The sequence below is a fragment of the Ornithodoros turicata genome, chromosome 5, assembly GCF_037126465.1.
Source record: "Ornithodoros turicata isolate Travis chromosome 5, ASM3712646v1, whole genome shotgun sequence".
Taxonomy (NCBI): Eukaryota; Metazoa; Arthropoda; class Arachnida; order Ixodida; family Argasidae; genus Ornithodoros; species Ornithodoros turicata.
Window position 1 is genome coordinate 79,275,383 of NC_088205.1, and position 13,031 is coordinate 79,288,413.

Consider the following 13,031-nt stretch of genomic DNA (forward strand, 5'->3'; position numbering starts at 1 on the left):
CCAGAATCAATGTCCCCACCACCATAATTCCCGAAAAAAAATGTCCACTCCATTTAAACAAAACCCCATTTTCAACTTTTGCCTCCGCGCTCCCCTCAAAACTTTCCGAACACAATCGCGCACTCGCCATATATGTATATTTGCTGCCACTTGCACACACTGCGACTTCCTTTCGCCCTCTTTCTCCTTACGCTTTTCTCTCTCTGCTGCAGAAGGGGACTGCGCACGCGCGACGCATAAGTCTCTGACGTCACGTGCAGGCGCAGGCGCGAGCGAGCACGTGCCCGCCCGTTTTCCTCGCGCGCACGTCGGGAGGAAAAAAGGCGGAGTTGGCTCCGAGATCGGCCCGAGCGGCAGTGGATAACAGACGCTTTTCAAAGCACGCGACAACCGCTTCTGTAAGTTGGTGTTTCTTCTGTGTGAGTTGTTCACGTCCAGCGGGTGACGATGCGATTATGAATTCAACAGCGGGCAGTAGCGGCGCTGAGTGAGATGAATTTTTGAAGATTCGTCTGATTTTTATTTGGGAGACAGCACGTACAAGAAGAGGGGAAGGATCATGAAGAACTGATGTTCCGTCTTTCGAAAGTCTGGTGCTGATAGCAGACGGGACAGTAGCAGACGACAGAAGAAGGGGATGCCAGCTATTCTTCGAAGAAGCGTTAATTGCTGAAAATTGGTGCACAAGGAAAGGAATAATGTCAAAGAACTAATTTTGCTCTTCAGAAGACTGTTTATCGATGCAATGAGTCTGACACCGATGACAGATTGAGGACGGTAATTTCGAAGTCTCACTGCGACGGCGAAGTAAACTTCTTGGCACTTTAGGCCTCGAAGACTTGTTACAGCTAGCGGATGCATTTGGGGACACTAGATTCATCACTTGGAGGCAATCGTTTTATCTTGGACAAGTTAAGGTGGGAGGTGGATAAGATGAAGAAGATCGTCGGGAAGGCATGATTAAGGGCGTCAAGGGCTTTACCGGACCTGTCCAGTTACCAAGAACCGAGTTTCTTGCCTCGAAGACGCACGCCAGCCAAAAGCTTGCTGTACAGAGACAGCGTGTTCTGGAGACAGTGCTGGAACGTCAACGGAACTCTCCATCTCGTCGAAGAATTGAAACTTTTTGGCGTTGACCTTCACAGGATTCAGCCAGAAGGAAAGTGTGGGAAGCATTTCATAGATCTCTTCAGCTACTCTTCAACTAACCCCGATGTGTAACCAAGTTCCAACTCTTCACAGAATCCAAGATCAATAACCAAGTCCGTCTTGTATACACTGCCTGCCCCGCAGAAGCCTCTTTCCGCAGTTGACACCCACACCTCAACGTTTGCAGCGCACAGAAAGGAAGAAATCATGCGGAAACGACGATCAGGATTATGAAGGCGTTGCGGATTCTTTGATTTTCGGGGGAGAGGCCTCTTGGTTGTTGTTTTTTTTTGCGCGGGTTTGTTCGCGGAACCGTCAAAACGAAGCACGAGGCAGGTTCATCGCTCAATTGGGACTGCATGGCGGCCATAGTGAACAAGCAGGCGGCAGCGGCCTCGCCCTCCATGGCCCTGCCGCCGCCCCCTCCGCCGCCACCGCCGCATATTTCAACAGCGGCTGGGACTTGTTTCACCGGGAGGTACTCGCCTACGTATCGGGCATCGACCGATCCGATGAGGAGGCACTGCATGGGAAACCCTGCGGTGAGTACCTGCAATTGTTCATCGTTTCAAGAGTTAGCTCACAAAAAAAAGAAGAAAAAAAACCGCGTACGGGGTACAAAACAAAACAGAACTGTTATATGTTCAATAACGCTTTCGTAGAGCATGGGTTACGAGATGAGAACCGTAAGTGTTACCACCATTTTGTTGCCCAACACTATGTCCTTAGCAGGGCTCTGTCCACTAAAGCGCGCGCGCGCATGAACTTGTTGGCGCTGTTTCGTCATGCTGAAGTCCCGTTAACACCAACGCCACATCAACGGAACTCGGGCTCGGAACGGGCTAGATTGAACTCTAGATAGAACTCTATGGACACCATGTACAACGATTCAGACATGGTTAGACTGCAGATGCTTGGAAGCGACGTTGCAGCAGAACACTTCCAGAGAGCAAGGTAATCTGTACAACACGGATAAAATATCTGGGGCAGTTAAAAGTAACAAGCTTCACCTCGAGCGCGTGCTTTCTTAACCGCCTTTCCGAGCTGTCTTCTGCTACGACATTGAATACGTTTATTACATTTTCGGTTAAGCTTCGTTACAGCTTTAGGATGGATTAGTTCCAGTAATTTTGTGGCGCTTTTGACTCCGCGCTCCTAAATTGTTTTCGTTTAGTCTCTTCTTAATATCCGTTCATAATCCAAGTGACACATATTAATTTTGCCTGCACCCTTTAGAGGTGGACCGACTGTCCTGAAGTTAGTGCGAACAGATGGAAATGCGTTCAATATATAATAGAGCAGTTTCAATTGCGTTGTCGCGGCCTGTAAAACCTGACTCTGATCATGAGAGAACTGATGTTCTGAGGCTGGAACAACATAGAAAGGACAAGTACATACAAAGCCTCAAATTGCACAAGAAATTAACGGTGAGAGATGGAAGTCACTGAAAAGGTTAGCCAGGCTGTAGGACTCGCTAATGGAGAAGATGTGGGTTCGAGTCCTACAGCTGGCTAACCTTTTCAGTGACTTCTATCTTTCATCGCTGACTTTGATGTTTAGCAGTGACATTTTCTTCATGAGTGAACGTGCTGATTTGAGCGGAGCGGAGCTTGTGGTATTGGTGTGAACCTAGTTAAAGAGAGCCTTTTCACTTTGAAAAATGCATAGACACCTCTCTTCTATAACGTATAAAACGTAACCGATAAAACGTACGGAATGCTGGACAACAGAGAATATAGGCACACGTGCGCTTTCGCAAAGCAGAAATTCGTGAGCATTCTTCTACAGGAGACTGTGGCACGAATGTCTCTTTACCAACGGCAAAAGTGCTAGGGCGCACGCGGGCTGGTACACCTGGGGTTTTTCTCTCAGTTTTTACCAATATGCGAAACTGTTCCGAAATAAATGGCAGTTACTTTTAGTTAACTTTGCAGTTATCTTTGCAGCGACTTTAAGAACGCAGTTAACTTTTCAGTAGCTGCATTCAGGGGACCACGTCTTAAGTGATATCCATCACATCTTATGAGACCGAAGTTCTAGGTCTTCTCACGTAATATGAGTTCTCGTGAACAGGAGCGGGATGACAAAATTCAATTCACGTCCTCAAGTTCCAGACTCACTGAATATGAAATCAATGCAGGTTTCCACGGTTATCCTTCACAAGCGTTCATGTAGCAGCCTACGCTTCTGCGGGTGTCAATTGAAGAAATGTAGGCTGCCACATGAAAGCTTGTGTTGCGAGAACTGAAAATTTGTAAAGTTAGCTTTTCCTCCGAAAGAGTGTGTGTGCGGTAAAGCCAGCTTCACGGTAGAAGGCGCGCGACCGTGATCACACGCTGTATGCGCAAACACGCTTGTCGTCACTGCACACGCGCATCGCGTAAGTGGCAAGGGTGTGCGTAAAAGTGTCAAAATGCATTCACGTTTTTTCCGCTTAATGTTAACAAAGGTCTCGCAAGAGGGAGCCACCGTAAAGGGTATTGCTTGCAACGTCAAGGAAGGTCTCGTATGGGACTTTTTTGTGTCAGAGTTGTTACTGGATCGACGTCTGTTTGTGACAGAGTTTTATTGTGAGCTGCAGGGGGGGCGTAGCGAGGGGGGGCGTCTTGGGGGGCGTCTTTGGGGGCTTGAGCCCCCAGCACCACGTGTGTTGTCTCTTCTCGTGTATGTCCTTTATTGTCTTCCTCTGCACTGGTTTTTTAACGATTTTAGTGTGACTGAGGATTGTCTACCATTCTGCTGTCATAGCTTTGCCCGAAAGCCCATAATGGAACTGTAAATTAGTGAGCTTTAGGTAATTATTCACCTATAGTTGCACGCACTCTTCGAGAGGACGTTCGGCTGACCGTAAAACTCAACTGCAAAAATGGCATCTGTGCTGCTCTCGCAACTTTTTTTAAATACAAAAATGCATAACAAACAAACAAAAACATTTCACAACACTATTTGTCTCTTCCAGCAAAACAAGGGAGGTAGTTAGTGCAAAACACTACGTCGAGAATAATTCTTAGTGAGAGAGAGGGAATGGGCACGGTAGATGGCGCTGATAGCACACGAAAAACTGAGACTAGGTAAACGGAAACTTCGCTTAGGACACAGCCAATGGGGTAGTGTATCGCCTGTGGCGGTGATGCACCCCATCATGAGTGATGCACACCAATCATCAAAACCAACATTTGTGCAAATGTTGTAGAAATGTGGCAATGATACACCCCAATCATCATCAAAATAAAGTTGTTGTTGTATAACAAATCATCAACAAAAAAACGTTTCGTACCAACAAATATCTGCTATGAATATCCAAGAACTTTTCGTAAACATGAGCGTGAAAACAGCGTGCCATCGCAAACACACGTAAAGTTCTGACTCTCTTGACCTGTAACACAGTGCCCCTAACGGCCGTTTCTCACATGTCGTGGAAAGGGTGGCGAAAGAGAGCATTTTTCGCTAGAGCGCGCGTAGTGCATTTAAATCTTAATGAGGCGGCTGCACTAATAATTCAGCAGGTTTGGAGAAGCGGATTTCAACCTGGGAACAACAGGTCGTCGACAAACTCGCCAGATAAGCGCTCAACTACCGACGTCGTATTTCACAACGTAGTTCCTGGACGCGCGCGTTTGCGATGTTGCGTCGTCTCTCCGCACGTGGGAACGCCGCGTGCGAAGAGTTCCTACGCAAAGAAACGCTTAGCGGCATTTATTCAAAAATAGTTGAACGATTTAGAATGCTTACAAGTTAAAGTGCGAATATGAGTTGAAGTAAAGTGTGAGATCACTTGGGTGGAATGTAGCAGTCTTCATTTCATGTGACAAGTGTATGTTCTGGCTTTCTGCATGCCGCTTTCAAGGCCAGTATCAGCTTTAAACATCATATATGCGTCGGTTAACGTCGATACGACCTATTTTTCAAATACGAGGGTGCTTGGTTAAATAACATTATAACTTCTCTCATTACATTATAACTCTATCTCATACTTTTTCCTCTTGCTTCGGGTGGTAGTGAAAGTCTTAAACTCTGTGTGCTGTGTATTGCGCACGACCTACTACATTATAACGACCGTGTCATTGGCACACCTTCCCAGCGCCGCATTTAGAAGCTAGCGCCGGCGCTACTTATCGGCCCGGTTGATTGCTTCCTCAATTTCTGCAATATGTTGTACTTCAGCTTACCTTAGTATTTTTGCACAAGCGGTGGATGTCCCACGGGAAATGCTTCTTTCTAAAATTGATTATCATCATCATCTACGCGTTTTCATAGGAGCTGTTGCTGTCGTCTGCTACGGTAGTCGTGCGTCCACTTCTTGGCGTTCAAAATTCAAATTTCCATTGTCCAATCCCGATGCAGATCTCGCGGGCCGATGAGTAGCGCCCCTAACGTATCGTGCGGACGGGTTCCTCATAGAGGCTGCCGATTATGACATGGTCGTTATAATCTAGTAGGTCGTGGTTTTGTGACTGCCGCGTGGCAGGTGCAAGCACGCGACAGCTGATTAGAAATGGCTGCCCCGCTTTGGGTATGCCTTCACGGAGGAGCAACGGTCAGTCACCCGTTTTCTCATGAGAGATGGTATGAAACCGCTCGACATCCACCATCGCATGAAGGCACAGTTTGGTAGTACCTGCGTATCAGTGCAGCAAGTGCATGAATGCACGCAAATAGTTCGCAGGACGCAAGACGAACATGTTGGACTCGCCACGATCTGGCAGCCCGCGCACTGCTGTAGCGACCGAAGCTATCGAAGCCCCTTTTTTGGGGGATCATCGTAGTAAAATTCTTTAACGTTGAATGCCTATAGGGGACAAACGGCGAACAGCGTAACATACAGTGATCGCACGGTAACATACGGTAACACGCATACGGTAACATACGGTGGCGGCATATTTGGAGGCCGTCGTCACCAGAACAAAACGTCGTGGACCACTCGCAAAGAGTATACCCTCTCCAACATGACGACGCTCGGACGCATACGTCAAGTATGATTACGTGAAGAATCCAGGATTTTCGATTTCACAGTCTTCCACATCCGTCACATTCGCCTGACCTCGCGACGTCGGACTATCACGTATTCGTGGTCCCAAGGAGAATCTTCGCTGCCGGAAGCTTGGTGTCGACGAAGGCGTCGAGCAAGCAGTGCATGAGTGGCTGTTGATAGGATGGCATGTACACAAGCTAACTGGTAGACGAACTTGAGGCCCGAATTTTGAAATGCTACTTTCCTTTCCGATCCCTCTTTCGGTTCGAAAGAGAACCTTCCGCCCAGTTTCAAACAATCCTTCCCTTGCGGTCTTCCTTTCGCAGACACGAAAAGTTGCTGATGGGCTACCTTTCGTCGACAGGCTATCGGTTTTCTTGTTTTCTAGCAGGGCCTTGTAGCTAGTTATTGGCTCAAGGAGGACCGCTGTCTTATCTGCTGTGACGTATGGTGTTCATGTTGCCATATTTGGCAGCGTACACCGCGTGGGTATCGTTACTATACGTCAACGTTAACACGTGTCAAAGTCATCGGTAACGAAACACAATCGGCAGTTCTCTCTTTCCCATGTCAATAAGCGCCCATGCAGCACTGGGATTTCTTGAAATCGTCCGTTCTGAAACCCATTTAGTACAACCTTAATAAAACCTTTTTAGGTTGAAAATAAAGGACGATAGCTTGTCTTTAGGACGCGGTTAGTAAAATTATGCTCTGTACTCTCGCTATAAGACGAGCTGTTCGAAGCACTCAATATTCCTTCCGTTATGAGCCGAGTTCAAAACTATCACTCGGTAAATAAGGCGACCTTCTGACGAAAGTAGCTTTTTTGCTTCCTAAGGAAAAGAACGAAAGCAGAAGGAAGGAAAGTCTCACTCAAAAAATTTGGGCCTCAAACTCGGGCCTTAAGTATGATGATGAATGGCTACGCACCTGTCCCAAAAACTTCTCTGCAAGAGTACAGGTGTTTCCCAAACGATGACACACAGCTGCTTTAAAAAGCGTGGACGCTATGTAGAAAAATGATAGATTGTTTGTGTCGCGAACTCTAGGATGCGACAAGACGCAAGGCTTGCTCACTTCGCATTTCAAACATAGCGATGCCCTGAAAACAAAGAGCAGGCACGCACCGCATTGTTTCCCAGAATATTCATTCGACAATAAATTACTTAACGTTAGTTATTGAACCACCCTCGTAATATGTTTTGGAATCTTCCACGAGTCGGTGCTGCGCAAATCGAAAAAGGAAAAGATAAACAGCCGAATTTTATTTTCGCACGATAGAGGGCTGTATTCGCCCACTGCTTCCAACTGTAATAGTTTTCTAACACGTTTATTCTTGTCAATGTTATCAGATCGCGATAAGGTTGAAAAGTAGCCCTGTTTTATTCAACCTGTACCTACACTCTTAAAAATAAACTTAACCGCATAGCACGCTCCTAGCCAACCATAATCCCGAATAATATCGTTATCAGCCCTGATTTGTTGAAAACGGGAGGCATACATATTTTTTTGTGACACTTACGCTGTTCATAATTGTCACCAGAAAAAGGTTCAAAAAGTTCATTTCTAAGAGTGTAGTCTACTACGGCTTTTGGCCTCGAATTTTGTGTCGCAGAGTTACAAAAAAAAAAAAAAAAAAGAATAACGCACATGTTCACTGCACAATTTAAATGCTGACATTGTGATGATGATGATCAAGGGCAGAAGAAAAAAGGGGACATTGGCTGGCATTGTGTCTGAACGTATCTACGTCTTTTCGGAGAATTATGTCGGTGTTTCCGTAGGACAAATCGTATAAATTAGGCATGGTATAAATTATGTCCACCGAAGTTCGTAGCATCGAAATAAGGAATGAAAAAAAAAAAAAAAATGCTAGCGCGGAAGGCTGTTCACCACCACATGGAAACGTGTGTAGCCTGAACCCGTTCGGCTCCAGATCTGAAACAGTTGCAAGAAAAATGGTGGCCCTTTATTACTATATGAGCTTGAGCTCTCGCTTCAAAATACACCTTTCGTGTTTTAGACCCGTTTGAACTTACTTGTCGGGGTTAGAGATGCAAAATTTCCGGAAATTTTGAATCGCTCGAAAAAAACCCCGTTTCTTCGTTTTTTTCCCCCAAAATTGGAAGGAAATGGAAACAAACGTAGTTACTGCTGAGTCGAAGCATTGCCGGCCATACCACAGCATAGAATGAGCTAGAAGCTTTAGTAGTGTTCATACTCTAGGCATAAATGCAGAGCAGAGCATCCCATGAGACTGCCCCTATACTCAGCGATAGGTCGCTTGGAGCAGCCTGACGGAGCTCTAAGTTGGTGGTGGTTGGTGGATTAGAGGCAAGAGGCACCTAAGGCACTGTTGGCGAGTTCGAACGCATCAAAGGCACGAAAATTTACATTTTTGAATTTTGTCGCTTGGAAATTTTGGGCTATTTTTCCAGGGACGAGGAAAAAACCCGAAAAGAACTGTTTTTTTTCCATGAAATTTTCGTTTTTTTTAAGGGGCTTCACATCTCTAGTCAGGATGAGAGCTTAAAGGGACAATCTGGAGGAGTCGACTCCGTAAGTTACCTGTAGATGCCAAATGCAATATTTTATAACGTGACCTTGTCGACACCCTCTGAAGTTGCCGCGTTTCTCGGCTACTTTCAGAACAGGATACATTGTACAGTGTGATGAGGGCCGTCAGTGTATTTAATCTACGTTCATTTGAACTATTATTTAATTTATTGGACTCATTCATTAGTTGGACCCTGCTTGTTACCTTTTTTCTATGTCTCTTGGTCATCTTGATGTTGTTTTTCTACTTTCTTTTTTACTCACGTGTTCTGGAGTAGCCCGATCAGGCTTTGTCGGGTCTCGCAGCTCAATATATATTATTCCTCAATCAATCAATGAAGCAATCAAAATTTCTTCCGGCAGAGTATCGTAGTTTTTGAGATAAATGAACGGCATGTTCGCGTCCAAGGTCATACATACAAGGTCGGCGAACGCTTCATTAATTTTTTTTCCTTCAAATCCATGCAGCGAAATGAACTCTCCTTTGCATTAAAAGCACTTTTGCTTAAATTAAAAACGCTAGAGAAAGCACTCTGTTTAAAATACACATTAACATCTGCCTCCCTAACTTTGCGGTCGCAAAGTAGAGGCAGAAAATACATCCAACACAAGTCAACTGCCAGGTTCGAAGGCGCGCACTGCTCTTTACAACGCCTGAAGAAGGCAATTTCAATTCATTTTCTAACAACCGTATGGCTGGTGCTGTATGGTTGCAGCGGGCGCTGTTTTTCATGAGCGTTTCGTATCTGTGTTGGTGAACTGTAGTGTGCTCTACTGCAACTTATCACAAGTATTCGATTCACCAGCGTGCAATCACGTGCAATCAAGGCAGATGCCTGTGCAGAGTACTTCGCATGCACGCACGGCGGTTTTTGATAGAATGGCCAATTTTCTTGCGCCACTCTACAGCTTTCTGTTGAATGACAAAACATTTAAGTCCTTTCACGGGAAGGCGCAAGCGACCTTCTAGTCCTCCTTGATGCGTCTGCACAATGAATTGGATTGGATTGGAAAAGAAAGAAAAATGTAAAGAGGTTAGTCCCGATCCAGTCAGAACTGGCTGCTCTGTGCGTCTGCACAATCTCTTCATTCATTTGTATATGAACTGTATAGTTTGCGTCCATATACGTGTTTGACAGTGGTTGACCTTTCTCAATCAGTACTAGCGTCGTACAGCCTGTCGTTTGACATGAGAAAACGGGATGCCTTGCACATTGCCGTATTGCAGAAGAACGCGCATAACATGCACATACGGTACACAGGTTGGAGGGTTCCGGAAAGTGGCTTACAAGATGCGTGTTCTGATTAGCTCAACTGCTATTATTCGTTCTCAAATTTTCAAATGACCACCTTTTCAATATTTGACCACTGGTAGACATCGTTCTGCAGCCTTCTGCTGTACAGCATTGACGTGATCCCACTTCTTGAAATACAGGGTCGAAGTCTTCGTCAACGCTTACTCTCAAAGACGCGTTGACGTTGCTTCGGGAGACGACGACGTGGTCTCCGATGTTGGACAACGACGACTAGTTCATTGGTTGGTTGGTTTCAAGAAAAAATAAAATGGAGATTTTGGCTTCACTAGTGTGGGGCCCGATGACTAGTCTTCTCCTACAACCCCTGCTTCCATAGCAGTGTAAGAGAAAAACGGTGCTTTGAGCGGATCACTGTAATCATGCGACTTCCTTCTTCTTCAGTGCTGACATTATGTGTAGCGCTATCAACCACATATACAAGAGCAAACGAAGTTCTGCTGGATATTTGTCGATCCTAGTGTAGCATTTCCTGCTCACTTCTATACATTGGATGCGAAACCTCCTGTAAGTCCAGCCCACCAGTACAAGATGCTCGCTATGTAGTTCAGCATGTATGCAGGACAACTGCCATACAAACTCCTGCACGCCCAACGTAAAAAGCCTGCGTCCAAGCAACCTCGACACCAAGAGCAGCGTCGGATACGTGAACCCATGTCCTATAGACTGTGTTACTTCAGTGATATTTCCACAGTAGATACGTCTTTATAACCAGGGACATCCGATCGAACCTATACGGTGATTTCACTGCATTGTTCTGTACCATAGTGTCCACAGAGCCTTTGCAGTGGCGGAGTCCCGCACTACGTAATATTAATTTCATGTTTCCCAAAAGTTGAACTTGATGCCCTTACGATTAGTCCTCACTTGGCAACCATATCGCTTACCTCACTCGTGAAACCGGTTGATTGTAATACTGATCGCAATACTAGACAATGCACCACGTCGCTGGAAGCTGCATTGCCTTGCAACGGTTGTTTCTGGTCCTGAGAGACTATTTATCGTTTTTTCAGTCGGTTATCTGGAGAACGTGAGATGATGATGTAATCCTGACAAAGTGCAGTACATGCTTCGCGCAGCGTGCACATGCGCACTTGGGTTGAATATGTCGCATTGAACATTACCGTTCTCAACCTTCAAGAACATGTACTTGCTGTCTAGAAACGTTTTTTCTCTTTTCTTTCTTCCGTTCAATGGTACCACCGCGAAGCGACTGTGGTCATGTGCGGTTCAACGACATTGACGGGGAGAGCTGGAAGTACTGGAGGCTGGGACATTGGTATCGCAATGGGACGACTTTACAGAGAACTATGCCAACACCTATCTGGAAAATCTGCCGGCAAGCCCTCAGACGACACAGCCGGTGCTGGTATGAGATCGCACCACACGCTGTATCCACACAGCCGTACTAGTGGTTGTTTAGAAGTGAGATCCACCACACACCGCAGAGTTGCGGTTCATCTGAAGTGGCATCGCTCGTTGGAATGTGTATGATATAGCTTCCGGTAAACGCACTTCACATTCACATGTCCTCTAACATGTTCCAAAACGCCTTTCGAAGAAATATTCGTCGTTCCGGCGAATGCGATTTATAGAAAAAGTTCGGCGGCTCGTCTGCCCCAAGAGGTGAAGAACCAGAAGCTAACCAGAAGAGAACCAGGAGCTAACTGAAACTGAAACTAACTGAAACTAACCTGACTACCGTCACTAATGCCTGATCTAATTCGTCACCACTCTTTTTACTTTCCTGGGAGAGCTCAGGTAATAATTCTGCCATATAATCTGGAACTGCTGTTGTTGCTCCTGTCGAAACTAGTCTTCCGCACAACGCTGTGATGTTTCGCGGTCTTCTCTTTACATTCCCAGCGCCGCGATGTGCTGACTTATAGTGTCCTTCCACCTTGCATATCTAAAGTGGCACTTTGCACCGCACTCCTCCTTCGACGTGACGTATTCTAATCGCGCTATCACCGTGGACGTCACTGTCAGCAGACGTACTTTCAGCAGTGTCTGAGCTGAGTTCAAGATCCTTGCTTGAACGCGCTGTGCATAGTTACTCTTTCGGACAACGCAGATCTCCATCTCAGTGCCGCGAGAATTTTTCGTCTTAATCTTTTTCAACTTCCGTGACAAGTTTTCAATAATCAGCTTGTTAGTTAACGATGCTGAAGATCATTTTTCAATTTCATGCATCCCATACTTTAGGCTGTACGATGTTTCTCACACTTTCATGTGGTGCCAGTGCTCTAACTAGGTAGTCGTCAGCAATGAAGCTCGCCAGATATGCGCACACTACTCGAAGGATTTGAGACGTAAACATTTCCAGATTTGGTGGAGATCCTACGACATCGACGACATCTCGAGAAAGGAACTTCTTTAATGGAAAACTGAGAGTTGGAACAACGTTCCTACCACATGTTGGACCTGGGACAGGCCATCCCAGCATCCATGTTGTTTACAAGTGGATCCTCTTGAGGGGAGACACATGACCTCGTCGAGACGAACGCCTACCTGAACCCAGAGTAACCTGAGCCCCTATGTGAACCCCTAGTCAACGTTGATATCGAAAAAAAAAAAAAGCTACACAGAGAACGTACTGCGGGACGGACCGGAACGATGCAACACGTTTCAGAATCGCGTTTGACGGAGATTTCCCTTATCTTAGTTTCTTATCTAATGTCAGCTGGGGACAGAGCCCACTGTTCCTACAGGTGAAGCGCGCAGTGATTAAAATCTTCCGCACACTAGCAATCCATTATGCGGTATAGCATTATATATCACAGTATCCAATCGACATAATTTCGAGCAAGGAAACCGTACAACTGAGGGCAACTTTGATTCTGTATTACAGTGTCGTCATAGGCAGCAACGATAAAGCAATAGTACCGGATATTCTTTAGAAATGCTCTGCGAACACTCCGGGAACTAACATCTGTGCTGGCGAAACCATTTTCATAGATCAGTCCGGGACGGTCGTCAATGTCCCCTCCCGTATCACGACACTGTGTGTTTCTGGCAGAAGTTGAATTTCTTTGACAACC

The 13,031-nt window shown here is 45.8% G+C and overlaps 1 protein-coding gene across 1 annotated transcript in view; it reads right to left on the reverse strand.

Annotated features, from left to right (window-relative positions):
- Positions 1 to 13,031, reverse strand: part of LOC135394914 (uncharacterized) — a 297,537-nt gene that overhangs the window by 78,936 nt on the left and 205,570 nt on the right. The window lies entirely within an intron of this gene.